Raw genomic sequence first — 16,555 nt, forward strand, 5'->3', positions numbered from 1 at the left:
TGTAGAACCAACTGTTACTTCAAGCCACCCAACCACCAAGTATACGAACCTTGGCCAAATTCAAATTTGAAATTTCGTTAATCTCACTTCAGTCACTTTTAGAGGCCGGGAACGCAAAAATGTTTGGTTAGCGAACCTACAAGCGAAAACCAGGGACTGGGAACGCACGCACGAGAGAGAAATAAGAGAGGAAAGAGAAATGTGGAGAGAAAAGGGAGAAATATGAGAGGAAAGTTTAATATAGAATATAGAGAGAAAAGCAAAGACAAAAATACGGTCAGAAAAGCGGTTTTACGCGTTGCTCGCTACGTTAAGTTCCGCGCTCGGTGTGCAGAGGCTTTAGTCTGACCCAGCCTCCACCACACGTCAAGATACGGTGGGTTGAGCTGGAGTTTCGCGCGTAGCGTTTCGTCCCGTGCCCTGCGTGGAATCTGGAATCTGCAACCATTCAACAGTAATAAGCTTACAATTATTACGTTGGATTACTTTCCGTTCCGTTGGTCCGCATATCTGTGTTCGGCTGCTGCTGCGGTCTTCCGGCAAAAAACCCTTCGTATCCTAGCATCCTGCGAGCTCCGTGCGTCTGCGTGTGTGTGCGCGTGCAGTGACGCTATTTCTCCGGGAAGATACTGTGAAGTTAAGATGTTTGAAAAAGTTAAGACTCGATTGAAAATCTTCATGCTTCATGCGTTCGCCAGCCCGGCAGAGTGCCCGTTCGTTGATTAACCCGTTGATAATCCGCGCCCCAGTAAGGTGTGAAGCTCTCGCGGAATCGCCAGCCCCGAGTGGAGAGAAATCGGTAGTGGAAAGTCACTTTCACGCGACGTTAGCCCAAATCGAACTCACCTCCGAAACGTGAGCCCCGGAAGCTGGCACAAAATCAGGGCCCGATGGAAAACAAAGTCTGAGAGCCCGCAGCATCATCCACGGTTCTCTGTTGCTGCAGCGATTATTTTTATCAGCTGCCAAAGGACATCTGTTTCAGTGGCTGCACTGTGACTAGCTGACGCTCTGTCCCCGTAGCGCGGTTGCAGCGGGCGTGGGTTTTGTTGACAAAATCCCGGGCAGCCGGGCACCGGGGCGGGCAGCTTGAATCCCTGACCACCTTCGATAGATTGTTTGGGAGTGCCTGAAGGCCACGTAGCAAAGCTTACCCAGCACGTCAATGATTTCTGGTTACCAGCAGCCTGCCTTTCAATCGCCCTCATCAATTCTGGTTGCGAATCAATAATTTTCGACCTCCCGTGCAGCTGCCGAGCCAGGAGCTTGCGCGACCAAGACCTTGACCACGTTTTTGAGCTTCAAGCTCTCGTCCATAACCGCTGGCTGGCACTCCCCACCGGCCGGTTCCTCCTAATGAAGCATCCAACTTGTCGGCCTAATGAACCGATGCTTATCGTCAATTAGAAGTAAAGTCAATACTTTCAGTGCCCAGTAAACCGAACGGATGCTTCCCCTAAAAGGAAGGCGATCGATTAGATTACCGCATCGCTGCCGTTGGAAAAGACGCACGGGTCAGGATGAAGTGCCCCATCACGAACAGCCCGGCGCTCCCGGAGACGGGGTGGAGTAGTGACGAAAGTTCGGCAAACATTCCCACCGACAGAAAAGGCTCTTAAGCTTGGCCGCACCGGAGAAGTGGTCCGGCACGGTGTGTGGTGCTTCCACTCTTCAGGTTGCCATTATGATACTCCGGTTAATGGGGTGCCGTTTGTGTTGCTACCGTTTCTTGTTCACCATATTCCAGGTTAGGTGAAAATGTTGCAATTTTAATGTAGTGTTTGTCGTGTAGTGTGTGCACCATTAGCCGGAACACGGCGGCCCCGGGGAAGAAGCCGGGCGCTATGCCACCCCGGAATGGGCTGCTCGGTGGTGTGTTTGATGTTCGTTACTGAAGCCTGAGCCTGCTGGGATGGTGAAATTTTGCAATGAAAATGTGAACGAAAAGAATACGGAAAACGATTCGCACCGCATCGCGTGCGTCCTGTGAATCTCGACACCTCCTCTGGCGTCTGGCCACACGCGCCCAGCGCCCGCTGGTCAGAGAGCATCCGACTACTGACCGAGTGACCGACCGAGGGGGCCGGGAAAACGTTCCGCGGTTGCTCATTAGTCCGGAGGCGTTGAGTTTTGCTCCATCGACAACCGACAACCACTCGCCAACATCATAATCATCATCATCACCATCAGCAGCAGCAGCAGCATCGTACCGGCATCATCAACGAGCGGGTGCCGAGAACCGTGAGCCAATTAAAGGGGTGGCGAATTGAAGCAGAGGTAGAGAGAGTAAAACGCAACAACAGAAAACAACGAGCTAAACACTTGGCCACCACCGCGCATTACAGTAGTGCCCCGGTGGTCAACAACAGCACCGATTCCGTGCTAGGTAAGTGCTGGATGAAACTGAAACGTTTGAAGGTTTGCAGAAAGCTCCACCCTCCGCTTGCGCCAATCTGCCGCCGCCTCGCCGACCGCGGTGGAAACTAATTAGCTGATTTTGGGCACTGAGCTTTTTTGGTTCTCCGTTTGGTCGGCGGCGGGAAAAACTGTTGGTCAACCGCGCGGGGACTGGAGCGATTTACGACGCGATTCTTCTTCGTCCGTGACCACCGCTTCCAACATCGTTCTCAGCCCTGTCCAGCCCATTGGCCGGCTTGTCCACAGTCGCCATAATTCATTTAGCAATTGGTGCGCCGGTCAATGGTCGCGTGGTATTTTTTTTGGTTTGGCAGAAAGTGATAAACTTTTTCAACCTTCCACGGTCCGGTGGCTCACCCACCATTGGGCTTGTTTTTCCAACGATTCGGTGTCGGACAACCCAAGAGATGCTTCGGTTTCGGTGTTTCTTCATACTTCTTTCGGTTGTTTGCAGCATCAAAATGCGGGGTCACAATGCGTTTAACAATGTTCGGTATTGTTTGAAGGTTTCTATGGTGTAACACCAAGGCACCAGGTCTACCACCGTTCAATTAACATGTTTCAAAGTTTAATCGAAGCTCCGGTCCGAACTGGTTCGAGTGGTGCTCCAAATCAATCCACCGGATATCGACCGGTGACGATATAAGGCTGCGCCCATCTTAGGCAGTGTTGCGAGCGACCGGCCCCGGCGGTGTGTAGGATGTTGGCGCAGTCCGGTTGATGCAACAGGTTACCCCACCGCCACCCAACCCAGCGCACGAGTCGCACCTCGCTCGCTCGCTCGCCCGGTAAGCTTCCACCGATGGGGTGGAAAAAAGCACCTTCGCCTTTTAATGCCTGGCCACACTTGGCTGCATGTCGAAATGATGGTTGTTTTTCTCGGTCAAATCGGTGGCTGGCTAACGGCCGTCGCGCTACTACGTGGCGGCGTTACCTGATCGCCGTTGCAATGGGCAATCATCCGTCAGCAGCATCATCATTATCGCCGTCAGTGACACTTGCGACAACCACGTGCCCTGTGGCAGGTGTGCTTGGTTACAGCTTCATTCACTTTTGGTCCGACGGCTCCACCACCCATCGGGGTTGAAGCGGAATTAGAGTGACGCACTCCGACCGCCCAACGGGGATCGTCCCCGCTTTCGTCCAGGCCAGCCCCCCTCCGGAGGTGAAAGTGAAAGAAAGTCGCCGGGCTCGTCATCGGTATCCATTTTCAATTTCGAACCCCATCATCCCATTTTCCGCTTTCCGGCGAGCGAACCGTTACGAGCTGTCGTAATAAAATTCACTTTCCCGGGTTCGAGTGGGGCCGGCCTTTAATGGACTCGCGTCAGGGTTCAGGTCGTTTTGTAATCGATTAAATTTGAGTGCTTCATGAGGGGGCATGCATTCTGCGTGCTTGTGCCATCGGGCGGAAAGGTCATCAATATTTGCTCTCTCTCTCACTCTTTCGTTCGTTAGTGTCACTTTGGCCATGTCACGCTATGTTTGCGAGTTTATTCTGTAAGTGCAGACGATCCATATCGTTTTTATAAACCATACGCTACGGCTACGAAATGAACGCCGTGACCGTGCCACTTAACCGCGATAATCACTTGCACGGCGACCGGTATTCCGGGGGCACCATAAATCTAGTTAATCTGGAGCGACACATAATTTACTGCCCTAGACTCGCTGGGTAGTGTGGTAAATAAGTCATTTCATCACCGACATTCCTTCGCTCTGGAAAGCCGGTCAACTGCCGGTGTCTTTAGACGAACACCCTGTAGCAGACACCCTTCAGCACCGTTCTTCGATGAGTCATTGAGACGCAAAGGAACAGCCAGAAATTAAAGGACTTCGAGAAAAAAAGGACCGGAGAGTCACGAGAGTCGTCGTCTGCGTTCCAGGTTTTCTAGTGGCCCTTCAACACCAATCCGTTGGTCCCGTTGAGATGTTGAACCAGTTGAAAGGTGTCTGGCTTGTGGCTTCTATTGGCTGGAACTACTAGGCTTACAATCCTGAGAGTCCGTCCTTGAGAGGGGTCCAAAAATAGCCTTCAGCACAGATCGTCTCCTCCAGCTGTCACGCTAATTAACCGCATACCTACCTGGCCCGAACCGGACCGACTCCGTCTGCGACCATTAGCAGATTGGAAACGACAGTTTATGGTGATTGTAAACTTTTTAATGTACCCGTTCCACATCCAGAGTGCTCCCCGTACCGGATCGGAGTTCGTGGCGAGCTGGTGTCGTTATCATACGCAAACAGTTGTTCACTGCCGCCTGGTACGTGCGAGCGGACTTGCCCGCGCCAGCTCATAACGTTGATTGTGGGTCGTTGACGCATAAATCTGCCGCCCCTGGGGTGGTGAGTCAACTCGGCAGAGCGTCCTTCACACGGATCGTAAGAGCATAGCAGCAGCAGATAGGAATGCAATTTCTTTACGCTCGAATCCGGTTTTAATGAGTCCCAGGCAGAGGATGCTCTACTATTCGGCAGGCTATTGATGTGCTACGGATAGGCTATCAAGTGGTGGCGCTCTCTACGGCTCGATAGGCGATAAGATTGATGTATTTGAACAGGCCGACGGCCGACGTTTAGATCGATACTAGGAAAAGGGCACGCGACTCCTCCGAACTCGTTCCGCGTACTGATAACAGCGCGGGTGATATATTGGTGACATAATTATTACATAATCTCAACGTCCGCTCCCCGTGCTGATAGCTTTATGAAGCTAGACAGTTCGGCTGGCCCGGGGGTAATAAAAATCAGACCAAGTCTTCGTTGGGGGGATAATTAAACGGGCGATACGGTAGTAAATCCTTTATAACCGATAATACAGACACAGGGGTCCAGTTAACGCGGCTGAGACATGAATCCCGGAACCATTAGCTTGTTTGCTGATAGTTAAACCGGCCCGGACCCCGGAGCTGAGCACTGATTGTGATAGCGAGCACTGATACTGATTGTGGCGGAGCATGCAGAGATTTGGTTCTCATGCCGCTCGACAAAACTGTTGATAAGTCCTTCTTTTTAGACCCTGCCGCGGAATCTGTGGCTTCAGAAGCTTGCATTATTCACCCAGCAATATCGGTGACGCAAGCGAACATCAAACCGACGGAGTACGGCCAACAATGTTGTTATTTATTAACAAATCAACATCCAATTGACCCAAATGGTGGTGTGCGCCCCGTCAACGTCATACTCCGCCAGGATCGCGCACCTCAACAACCTGCCTCTCGTTGCTCCTGTCGATGGCTTTTGAGGCGAGCTTAATTCCCCCAAGGGGTGGCCAACATCCCATCGCCAACCATCAATCATGCCATCAGCAGACCGACCGACCCGGCCCGTGCTATGTGGTAACATCTGGTGCGAGGCCTTCAAAACCCGGGCGCTTGTGGCTTCCACATCACTGCGCATCCTCCGCAAGGATTCCCCGGCAAGCGGCTGACCTTTCGCGCCAGCGACCTTTCGCACGTCTCGGATCTTCATGTTTTTGTGTTTTCCTGGCCCACACACGCCGCACGTCACCGCATCATGTCCGGTCGTCCGGACCAACAGTCGGCTGATACCTACCGAAGAGTCCTTCCGGATTGCAGCGGTGACCCATCAGCCATGGCTGTCCGGGTTTATTTTATGAACCTGTAGTTACTGTTTCGCATTGAGCCACCAACACGGTGGGGGCCAAAGTGTCGTTTATTTATAGTCACCCGCTTTTCACCGGGTGTAACCGGTGCCGGGTGCATGGTGCATTTTTAATACGGCCCAGCACAAATCAAAACTGAGCCATTCGATACATTGTGAACGGGTGGGACTGGCTGGGACTGTCCCAGCCATGCTGGGGGAAGCCCTTCCGGATGTAGGTTAATGACTAAATTGCATGGACCACCATTGCGGGAATAGGGAACTCGTACGGAGAATGAGCGAATCTGCTCGTAATCATCGCGTATGAAGAGCCACCGGTTCATGATTTCCCCGGAGCCGCCACGTGGTTAATGGACGACACGACCCCACGAGACCAGCCAGGGAGGCCACCGATAGGTACTGTCCACCGGTACTCGGTGGTTTTCAAGCGATCGGCAGTGGCGCAACACCTCGCGACCTGTCATGCTCTGATGGATCGGGCTTCAATTGGGCAGCCCAGATCTGACGGCCGTTTGACAGGCCGTTCGTTTTTGCACGCGTGCCGATAACCGACCACAACCTCACCTGACGAGCCGGTCCCCAACTTTCGGTTGCGTAGAGCTCTTTGCTCAATTAGACGGGGGCTGCCTTTTTGGGGCCATTCTTGGCACCATGTTGGTGTTGGGGTCGTGTGCTGTGGTTATGCTGTTTGTCCTCCAAACGCGCCACGAAGCGTGACGGTGGTGGACTTGGTGTTAGGTTTTTTCCTTCACCCGGTGACGATATAATTTATACCGTAAACCCACCACCGACCGGTGGTGGCCAGCTTGGTGCCCGATGATCTCCCCGCGAAATCGTGGTGGTGAGCATCGCTCTCACTCTCTCTTTTGGCGGGTGACCCCGGGGGCGGGGGAAAGCAAGGGCAGAGGGAACCAAATCTGTTTCGCCTGTTGCTGGCAGTTAATGGACCTGGACATCACCCCGGACACAATCTCGGGGACCTCTCGCTCCGCTGGATATGCGGGTTGGGATTCGTTTCGAGTACAGAGTTCCTTGGCTCCGAAGGTCTTTATTAGGTGGCCCCCAGATACCGGCAACCGGAGAGATTGTTTGACGCGGCCAACGAGAGTAACTGACACCGGACAGCCAGCACAACCAGACCTTGGGCGAGATCGGATGACTTCACCGTCTCGCGGGCTGGTAGTTCCATAATTTGGGCAACAGCAGGGACACGGCTGAAACTGGTGTCATGAACGCGCGCGGTACGGTGGAACGTGCCGCTCGTTATCGTGTTCCTTGTTCTCAAATCCTCGTCGCCTTTTGCCGGAGGTTCGTGCCCGGGTGTCTGAGACTTTTTTTTGCTTCGCCGAGGAGCTAATGGCCACCGTGTGTGGTACGAGGCCACGGGTGCTTCTCGAGGAGTGGGGGCCTTGGTATGAAGTGCGTGACTTGAGGAGAGTTCACGACACGCTGCGGCGTCTCAAGAGGCGCCCGGTGCTGATTGTGTACGCCACCTTTCGAAAGCGACTCCGACTCCGGAAATGACCGGCGCAAACGGAGCAAGTGTCAATTGACTGACTCGCCCCGGTGAGTGGCCCGCGATCGGAAAGCGGTTGTTTATAGAGACAGCGATGAAGAATGAGAGATTTGTTTGTCCCTTCAATTAGCGGGCCGACGGTGAAGTTGTTGTGCGCGTCAGGAGATTTTATTTGGACTTCACGCCGACTCGCGAACCGATCAGGTTAAACCGCCATCCTGGCCGGGCGTGTTAACGGAACGGGGTGATAAAGTCGAAAATGTTGTGACCCAATTACTCGTAAACCGGGTTTGTTGATTGTGTTCACCGTCGGAATGGGTTCTTCGGTTGTTTAATGATGGACACAATGTAAGACACTTGGCCGAAGCAAAACAAACCCCGGTTTCATGGTGGCACCATTTTTACAAGACGTAAACTGTCACAAAGTCGGCGTTGCGCTTCGTTCGCGTTGTGTTTGCTTGCTGTTCAGCAACGAGGTGCCAACATAGTAACCGTTGGAAGGCAATGGAAGTTGAAAACGAAGAGTTGTTGACGGTAAATCATTTTCTCACAACCGCCCGTAGTTTCGCCGTTCGGGAGTGTTTTAAATCGTGACGGGAAATCTATTTCTTCGCCGTTTTTTTTCGGGCCGAGTGCAACCAATCGAGAACACGGACGACAGTTTTTCATTTTTCTCAAAGCCGTAGAATATTGTCGCCCTTGAGTGTGCTCCGTCACCTCTGTCCTGACCTCCTGATGGAGGTCGCACATGGGCGCACATTGAACGCGAAGGTTTCGTGCCCGGGCATTACACGCACCAGTCACATTAGTGCACAGAACAGGGTAAGAAATCAGAGGCCACCATAAAGAAATGAAGAACATTAAAGGAAAGACGTTCACCCGTTTTTTTTTTGCGCTGCCCTCGACGGAACGGCTTGCGTGGGACATTTTTGTTGTCCACATTTTTTCTTCGCGAGCTCAGAGAAAGCTGGCCCCTCATCCCGTCGTCCTTACCGTCTTTTCCGGGATGGAGGCAAATTTTTATGTGACTTTTCAACCCATTCCGAGCACGGACCCGCCCAGGACCACCGACCCGTAGCATATGCTTCGGCGCCGGCGACCGGTTTCTTCTTCGGGCGGCGATGGCCAAGCATGACAACAAAAACGAATATGCGTGAGACTGTGCACGACGCGAAATCGCGTTGTTTGCATAAAATTTTACTATCGCCGCCCGGAATCCGGTTCATTTGCTTTTCGGCTGCTGCCGCTGCTGCTGCTGCTGGCGATAGCGGCTGACTCCGGTTCCTGGAACAGGTTGCGCGATCGGTCGCGTACGTCACAAAAGAGTTGGTAAGGAAAAAAAACAATAAAAATGAAATTAACACAGAGTGGCAGTGGCTCGATATTTTGAAGCGGGTTGACTTATTGGCGCGGCTCACGCGAACCGCAAAGTTCCACTTCAGCCCTTTGGCGACGTCAGGGCCGCCATTAGTGGCCGCACTTTGCGTTGCGTATTGCTCACGCAAAAGGGAGCTACTTTCCCCGCGGTTGGGGCTTGCATTACCGAGGGGGAAGTTTCAGAACGGAAAAGGCCGACAGAATTATGCTCAGTGCTCTTATGCTCGTGCGGACCGTTACAGTGCTGATTTGAACGTAAAAACTCGCAGCCAGAATTCAGTTTTTATGAACTCCGCAACACTCATTTTAAAGTGCCACACAGAGCGCCTCCTTAAAAAGGGCATTGTTTCGTAACTGTTATGGCTCATTATTAAATTGTTTAAACATAAAAAAGCATGGCGGAAAGCCCAAATGGGGCATCCCGGCTGCTGGCTGGCTAATGGCGCCCAGTTGTGCCAGTGTCAATCGCTCCAAACCGCACCCTATTGGTTTCGATTTTATTGCCAAACACAGCGCAGCGGTAACCGGAGCCCCAGTTCCATAATTACTGCTTTCGACGTTTTCTTACCGGTGGCGGCGGTAATGGTGAAGTGAAAATGTCCTTTAAACCACCTCCCACGGGCGCCGTTTTGTTTGACACGTTTGTTCCGGGTGGCAACCGCAACATGCAACGATCGGGCCGGGGGGGGGCCCACCCGTGCGGGACGATGCAATTTGGGACTTTGGGCGAGGCACGAGCGACGAGGCCCTCGAGGGCACGATGGCGGCCGTGCCTCGTGATGCGGCCGTGACTGTCGCAGCCACGGCCACTAATTATAGATTCTGCCCTATCGCCTGCAGCCTGGCGCCCCCCTTCCGTTACCCGTGCACCTCCCCACTCTTTCTCTCACTCTCTCTCTCTTCTTTCTGTCTCTGTCGAATGCAGGGTGGTTTGTTTGTCGCCACAAATGCAGCGAACAATTGCAGTTGCCATTTCGGCGGAATGCACGGCTCTGTTGGAGGTTGGAGCACTAGGGGTGCGCCAGGGCGCCCGGCGGACTTAAGCCTCGTTGATCGCGGTTGGCGGGTTGGTGGGGGAATCATCACCACGTGGCACGTGGACCTTTTCGGCGAGACGGGGAATTATTTGCCCCATTTTGTCACATTCTGCATCGTGTCAGCGGTCTGTTAAGCATGGCCATATCGAAACTCAATGGTATTTAGCTTTTGATAGGAGAAGGTTTTCAATATTAATCAACGCTATGGCTGAGGAGGATACTCTATTTAAAACCATCATTAAGTTAAAAAAATTGTGTATATTATTAGGTTTTTAAATGATATTCATTTCACACTCACTTTATGATTTCATAATTAATATTAATATATGAAATAAATGTTCTGTACTGTTTGGCATAACGTGTGACGATGAAGTAAATACATTAACTAGCGAAAATGGTACCGAAATTTGAAAATATTTTGAAAAAAACTTAAAGTTTCCCTCAGAGCTCGTTCAACACTCACGACTGTTGTTGTTGATAGCATCATTAGAGATGCTTTGAAGGCTTCGTTCATCTCTTTCCTGATTGACTCATCGTCCGTTTATTCACTTGCTCTTTTGCCATGTATATACATTGCTTTTTGTGTGTTTTGTTACCTATGCTTTCTTGGCATTTGTGTTTACATTTTGTTTGAATTTTTGGAATGATCCTAAAAATTCTTTTTTGTACATGCACAGACGTATAGGCAAACGACGTATAACACTTAAACAATGTTCTTTGATGACAGTGTGGTGCGTTTGGAAGGAATTCATGGCGCGATACGTGAATTGACCATTACTACGGCCAACGGCCAGTGGTCTGTGCAGGTGCTGGATGTTCATTGTTTCCGGGTTATAAACATGCTTTTAATGGTTTTGATTGAAAATGATAGATATCATAGAAACAGCATCGATAATCGTAGGACATCGATCGAAAAACATTGATTGATCCTTAAACATCATCGACGAAACACAGGAACCGCTGCAATGTGCTTTGTTAGTGAAGGTTATCAAGAAAGACACAAGACCACAAACATTTACCCGTTTCTTGTAGCGAATTGAAACGTCCGAAAAATGGAGCCTTCTATATCATCATGGTTTACTGGGTTTTATTGGTAGTCCGTTCCATCCGTAGAGAGTTTGAGTGAGTGATAGACTAATAACCAAAACCTCCCAACAAATGCGCGATTAGGAAGTGAAGGTCTTAGTAGCCATCGGTCGGTTGTTGTTCAAAGGTGACGTTCCTTTTGTTTTGTACCACTACGTTATACCGAAAAGTGGTTTCGATTGTTAGAAACCGGAAACATCCGGACACACTCGATGAGGATGACTCGCAGCAGGCGGCAACATATCGTGGTGAGAGTGACAGCACAGGAAAAATTATGCATTCTCGCCGACGACATATTGTTGGGCAAAAATATCAACCCCCAACGGCAGCCGCCTGTCCCGTGTGTCCTCCCGTGTCTGGCGGCTTGGCTTGAGAAAGGATGACGCTCAAACGAAGCCCACCAAACGGTGTCTTGAGGTTTCTGAAGTCAAGCATCGCAAAGTGAAGTCGCGTTTCGCGAGGATGGTAACAAACGGCCACCAGGGTCGGGTCCGGGCCGGAGTTTTTTTGATTCAAAAATTCAAGGTTAAAAATAAATCACAACCCCCCGCATTTCACCGCCACGGCGAAGATGGCCTCGTCCGTGGCCTCGCCCGTGTTGCGCTTCTCCGAATCGGAATGGGGAAGGCAAAATAAACACATGTTGTGTTCTTTCGAGGGTCGGGGCTTCAGATCGGGCGGAAAAATGCCGCGGTGCGTGAAAATGGCGGTGCCAACTCGTGGCTGCCGGATGCGCCGCCACTAATTGACGGTGTGGGTGCAGCTGTTGCGCGAGACTCCTTAACCGGCGGAGGTGAGTTGCCCTAGCCAGACCCTAGGACGGACCCGGTTGAAGTTGGGCCGCGCCTAATGAGCAGGAATTAATTTGTTTTTCGTTTCTATTTACCGCGGTGGCGACGGCGGCGATGGAGGAAGGTGCAAAATTTGGCACAGCGTTCACCGATCCGATTTGCCTTCCTGCCGACGAGCTGCTCGAGTGCGCGCCAGGCGTGAGTTGAGATTATGAGGCAAGCCGTGCCAAAAATACGCGCCACATCGCGTGTGGCGCGTGCTGTGAATCTCTTCCGAAGGTGTCTATTTGTGTGCTTGCGCTGGAAAAATTGCCACCAATGGGGCCATCTTGCCTGGAACGCGATCGGTCCGATTACGTAAACCCCTCCTCAAGGGTCCACCGATGGATCCTCCAATCCTCCCGAACCGAGGAGATTGCCAAATCGATGAACCGTACGGTTCAGATTGGCACACTCTTCGTGCACTTTGGCTCCCCAAATTCCAGCTCCTTCTCCGGTGTTTGTGTCTGTGCTTTATGGCCCTTTTACTGGCGCGGTAACATAATCAAAACATTGTTTGGTTAAAGGCATTTGGCCGCTGGATGCTGGGCCGCCGGACCACTGGGCCACTGGAATATGCTGACCTCACCACCCAAGAACCCCCAGGAGTGTTCCTGTGTGGGTTTGTGTTTGTTGGTTTCTTCGGGACCCACCCGCGGAAGCGCTCGTCGTTTTTTCATGCTGCCTTGCAGCCGTTGACCGTTAATTAAAGGCGTCAACTCATCACTTTGCTTCGCGCATGCCGAGCTCATAAACAAACCGGCCCGACCCGGTGTGGGGTAGGAAAGTGTTTAGAGATGCTTGTTTAACGCTTAAATTAGATTGCCTCGGCGGACCCAATCAACGGGCGGGATGATGAGATTTGTGGTGCTCTGGTTCGGCCGAGCTCCGGCGATCCGACTCGGTCCGTTTTTTGAAGCACTAACCGCGGTTATGGCCCCCCCGCGGGTCGATGGGGCGTGCGCGGGTTTATTGAAACGTTAGTACCATCTGGTGTATCCGAAAATGTGTCAAAACTTTGGCCCATTCGGTGGTCAAAACATCAACAATTCATCCGCGGACTCGTGGGTTGTGTGTGACGATTGTGGGATTGGCTCCGGGAAAGCCACCAGCTGCCCGGCAGCTGGCGGTTCGGTCCCGGACCCGGATCCTTCCCGGACGCCGACCGAAAGCATATTTCAACAAGCCGCGTGACATAATTAAATTATATGTTTCCGCACCGCACCGGACGCGGGCGAAACTGCTCCCGGGACCGGAGGGGCCGCTTCCCCGAAAGACCGATGATTATGCGCTCTACCCCGTCACTCTGCATTATAAATTGATGGGCTTTGTGCGCGATGTGCCAGGGCGAGGTGCGATGCTGCGCGGATCTCGAGAAATGGAGCCACCGCCCGCCGTCGACTGTTGAACGGGGACCGCCAACCGCACGCCACATGCTTAGGGATTGTGGTTTTTCGGCGCCCGGCTCGGGTGCTGTGAAGCGCCAGCAGCATCCTTCTTGCGTGAGAAACGCTGCCAAAACTTACGTCATTGTCTAAAATTTGCGGCCCTTGCGATCCTGCCGTCCTGCGAGTATGTTCCGTTTGATGCTGCATGTTTCGTGCGCTTTGGATTTTTTCCAGCTCATCGGGGGACCGGCGGAAGGATTGGCAGCCGGGAGAACGACATGAGCTCTCGGGTGTTTTATCACCCCGGGAATGTCGCCGTCGTCGGCGGCCACTACCATCGTTTGGTCGTTTGCTTTATGTTTCGCCCGTTTTTATGGCGATTGTGCGGTGGCGAGGAAAAGCTGCCGGGAAAGCATCTTTTCTTTCGGGGTCGACAAATATCTATTTCTCCGAACAGGACGAGAGTGTTGCCAATGCAAACATGTCGTTGGCCCATAAAACGGCACGCGCATTCGTTGTTTGGCAAAAATGTGTACCGCAGAATTTGAAGAACATTCGTAGAATGCCTTTTAATGGCGACGTTTTGCTAACGTCGATCAAACACACAGCCCTGTGGGAATCGCAAAAAAAGGTCAATTATGATGGCCGGGCCAATCGGTTGCGGTTTATTGCTGCGATGTGTTGCGATCGAACTTCATTAAGGGCACGCGCGCGGTTTGACGATGTTACGCCGCGAACTCAATTAATGAGACAGAGTGGAAAGTTTTGGCATCGCTGCAGCGGCCACGAATTCCATGCATAATTACGCCCTGATCGATTGCATCATGGCGGCAATCGGCCCCCATATCCATCAGGCCACATTTCCTGCTCCATTTATAATGCAATCGAATGGAATTGCGTTGTGCTTTGGGGATTTCTGGTGACGGGGACGAAACGGGGAAATTATTGACCGCCGTCAGATGCGCTGACACGGTACCGGATTTCACTCTAATTTGTTGGCCATCTCTCGGCACGTTGTTACGTTGGATAATTTGACACCCGAAGCCGTTCATTTCACCAACCCAAGAGCCTTTCGGTAGTAAAGTCGACAGAGCGCTTTCAATGTGAAGATCAATTCGAGCATCAACCAATGTAGCAGGATCGGCATAAAGTAATGCGATAACGATGCTCTTGTTGCATTATCTCGACATCTCGAAGTCGTTGTCCATTCGGCCAATTCGTTGCCAATCATTAGAATGCTGCACCATCGGTAGGCCTTCACTTTCGGACCTGCGAACGACCCTCGCGTGGTCCTCGATCGATTAGCAATCAATCGTCGTCGGAATGCTAATCAGTTGCTGCTGCTGCTACTGCTTGTGCTGCAATGTTGAGCCCCCGGGTCATTCCCGTCGGATGGGACGACGGAAACGTCTAGCGTCGGTGTGACGTACGTGGCAATTGTAGGACCTCTTTCGACCAACTCACCGAGTAGCAGCCTGAAGAAGGTTTCATTTTGGAGCACGGCGTTTGGCTGGCTGGCTGGCGCATACTGATCATCCTGCTGCCGGCATCATCGTCACCATGATTGGTGGCGGTTTGTTTGGTGTCTACCGCCGGTCAAATTGTGGCCCTAATTTGCCTGCGGTCCTAAGTCCCAAAACGCACCCCAGTCCGGGGTCCGTGGTTGAAAATGAACCGGAAACCGAGGCGGAGGCAGCCCGAGTGTCCTGACGAAACGGAAGCAGACTAGTGCATGGGCGGTCGCGTGGTGAGATAAACAATCGGGCGTGGTGGTATGTTTCTGTGTGGCTCTCGATGTTGCGCATACAATTTGCATAATATTAATTTAGCAGCGGGGCCCGTCGGTTGCTGCTGCACTCGGGAGCCGGAAGGTGGGCGGAATGACGTATTTTAACCCTCGTCGGACGGGTCTCTCCATTGATTGACACGGGCGACGAAATGTGTGCGCCTTTTTTGGGGCCCCCTTCTTGACGCAGCCGGTTTGAGAATAATAATTTCTTTGGCCTGCCATTTGCGGGAGGTGGGACGGAGTACATAACCCTTCTCCGGTGCTAAGAAACGCTGTATGCGCTTTGCATGAATTAAATTGCCCTCTCTATCCTGCTTCCCGTTAGAAAGAGATAGAGGGCCTCCGGTCGTCGGTAGCAACATGTTGGCAGCGTGTCGCAATTTAATTGAAAAATGTCGCCAAACAGCTCCTGCTGAGATATGACCTAAATTCCCAAAATATTGATTCCTTGCCGAGCCAGAGAGCCTTCCTTAATCTTTGCACGCACGTAACTTATTTTCCCAAATTACGTTTATTCACCCGTTCTACGAATGCGAGCCAACCGGCGAAGGACACCGAAGGCTTGCGTAATGTACGGGTTTCCTCGTTCCAGAGGACCCCTCTGGAATCTCGGCCGCGACTTGGTGGCCCCGGTCAAGGCAAACTCCAGGGTGACAGAATGTCTGAAAACGGTGAAACCGCTGCCAAAAACGCAGCAGCACCGCGCAGCAGCTCCTGGCACCAAACAACGCACAGACGGAGCAGTCCGGAGCGTGCCGGAGGTCCACTTCCTTCCATCCATTGATTGGTATTTTTTTCGCAGAACACACAACACCCCTAGCTCTGTCTCTCTCTGTCGGACCCCACGGGTCAAGGTTTCGTGCTATGGTGGTTAAAGTTCGAAAATAAAGCGCCAACCAAAGTTCGACAGCGCCCACCTGTTCCGGTCACATACAGAAAGAAACACACACCGTACCAGGAAGTCCTAAACCTTCGCCCCGGCGAACGGCCGGCGAAGGTCATGAACGTGGGCGTCAGGATTTAATTCTGTGGGGGGGGGCGTTGATAAATGGAAATTTCTGGCCCATGAATTTCACCGTTTTCCCGTCCGTGATTTGTTTTCTCTTTTTTTTTGTGTGGCAGCCCGTGCCGCTGGCGCCACACATTGGTGGTGCGGCCGCGATGACGCGTTGAAGGTCCTTCGGACGGTCGGCGAAGATCGATCGCATCGCCTGACGGCGTGTGTTTGTGTGCAAAATTAAAAGAAATGTAAGCGGCAAAACTCAACGCAACGCAGCTGGAAACTTTTCCAACGCCCTCGAGACTCGTTTCATAATTCAAACGGCACGTGGCCCCCGGTGGAGAGGCTAGCTTACCTTGCGCGGCAACATGTGCTGACGTCCACTATCGGGGACCCCCTAAAAGCCCTTTGAAATGGGAAAGAAACTGAAACGGATGTCGGTAGAATCGAACCCGGAACTGTGGCCCCTGGTACCGAGTGCACCGGTATT

The 16,555-nt window shown here is 52.1% G+C and overlaps 1 protein-coding gene across 1 annotated transcript in view; it reads left to right on the forward strand.

Moving 5' to 3' along the window:
• Positions 1–376: 376 nt before the first annotated feature.
• The window catches only part of LOC131215807 (beta-1,3-galactosyltransferase brn), a 24,771-nt gene continuing 8,592 nt past the window's right edge, over positions 377–16,555 (forward strand). The window contains exons 1-2 of the mRNA XM_058210203.1: positions 377–454; positions 1,748–2,386. The gene's annotated coding sequence lies outside the window, so the exon portion shown is untranslated. The remainder of the gene's footprint in view (positions 455–1,747; positions 2,387–16,555) is intronic.

Source organism: Anopheles bellator, chromosome 1 (assembly GCF_943735745.2).
Source record: "Anopheles bellator chromosome 1, idAnoBellAS_SP24_06.2, whole genome shotgun sequence".
Taxonomy (NCBI): domain Eukaryota; kingdom Metazoa; phylum Arthropoda; class Insecta; order Diptera; family Culicidae; genus Anopheles; species Anopheles bellator.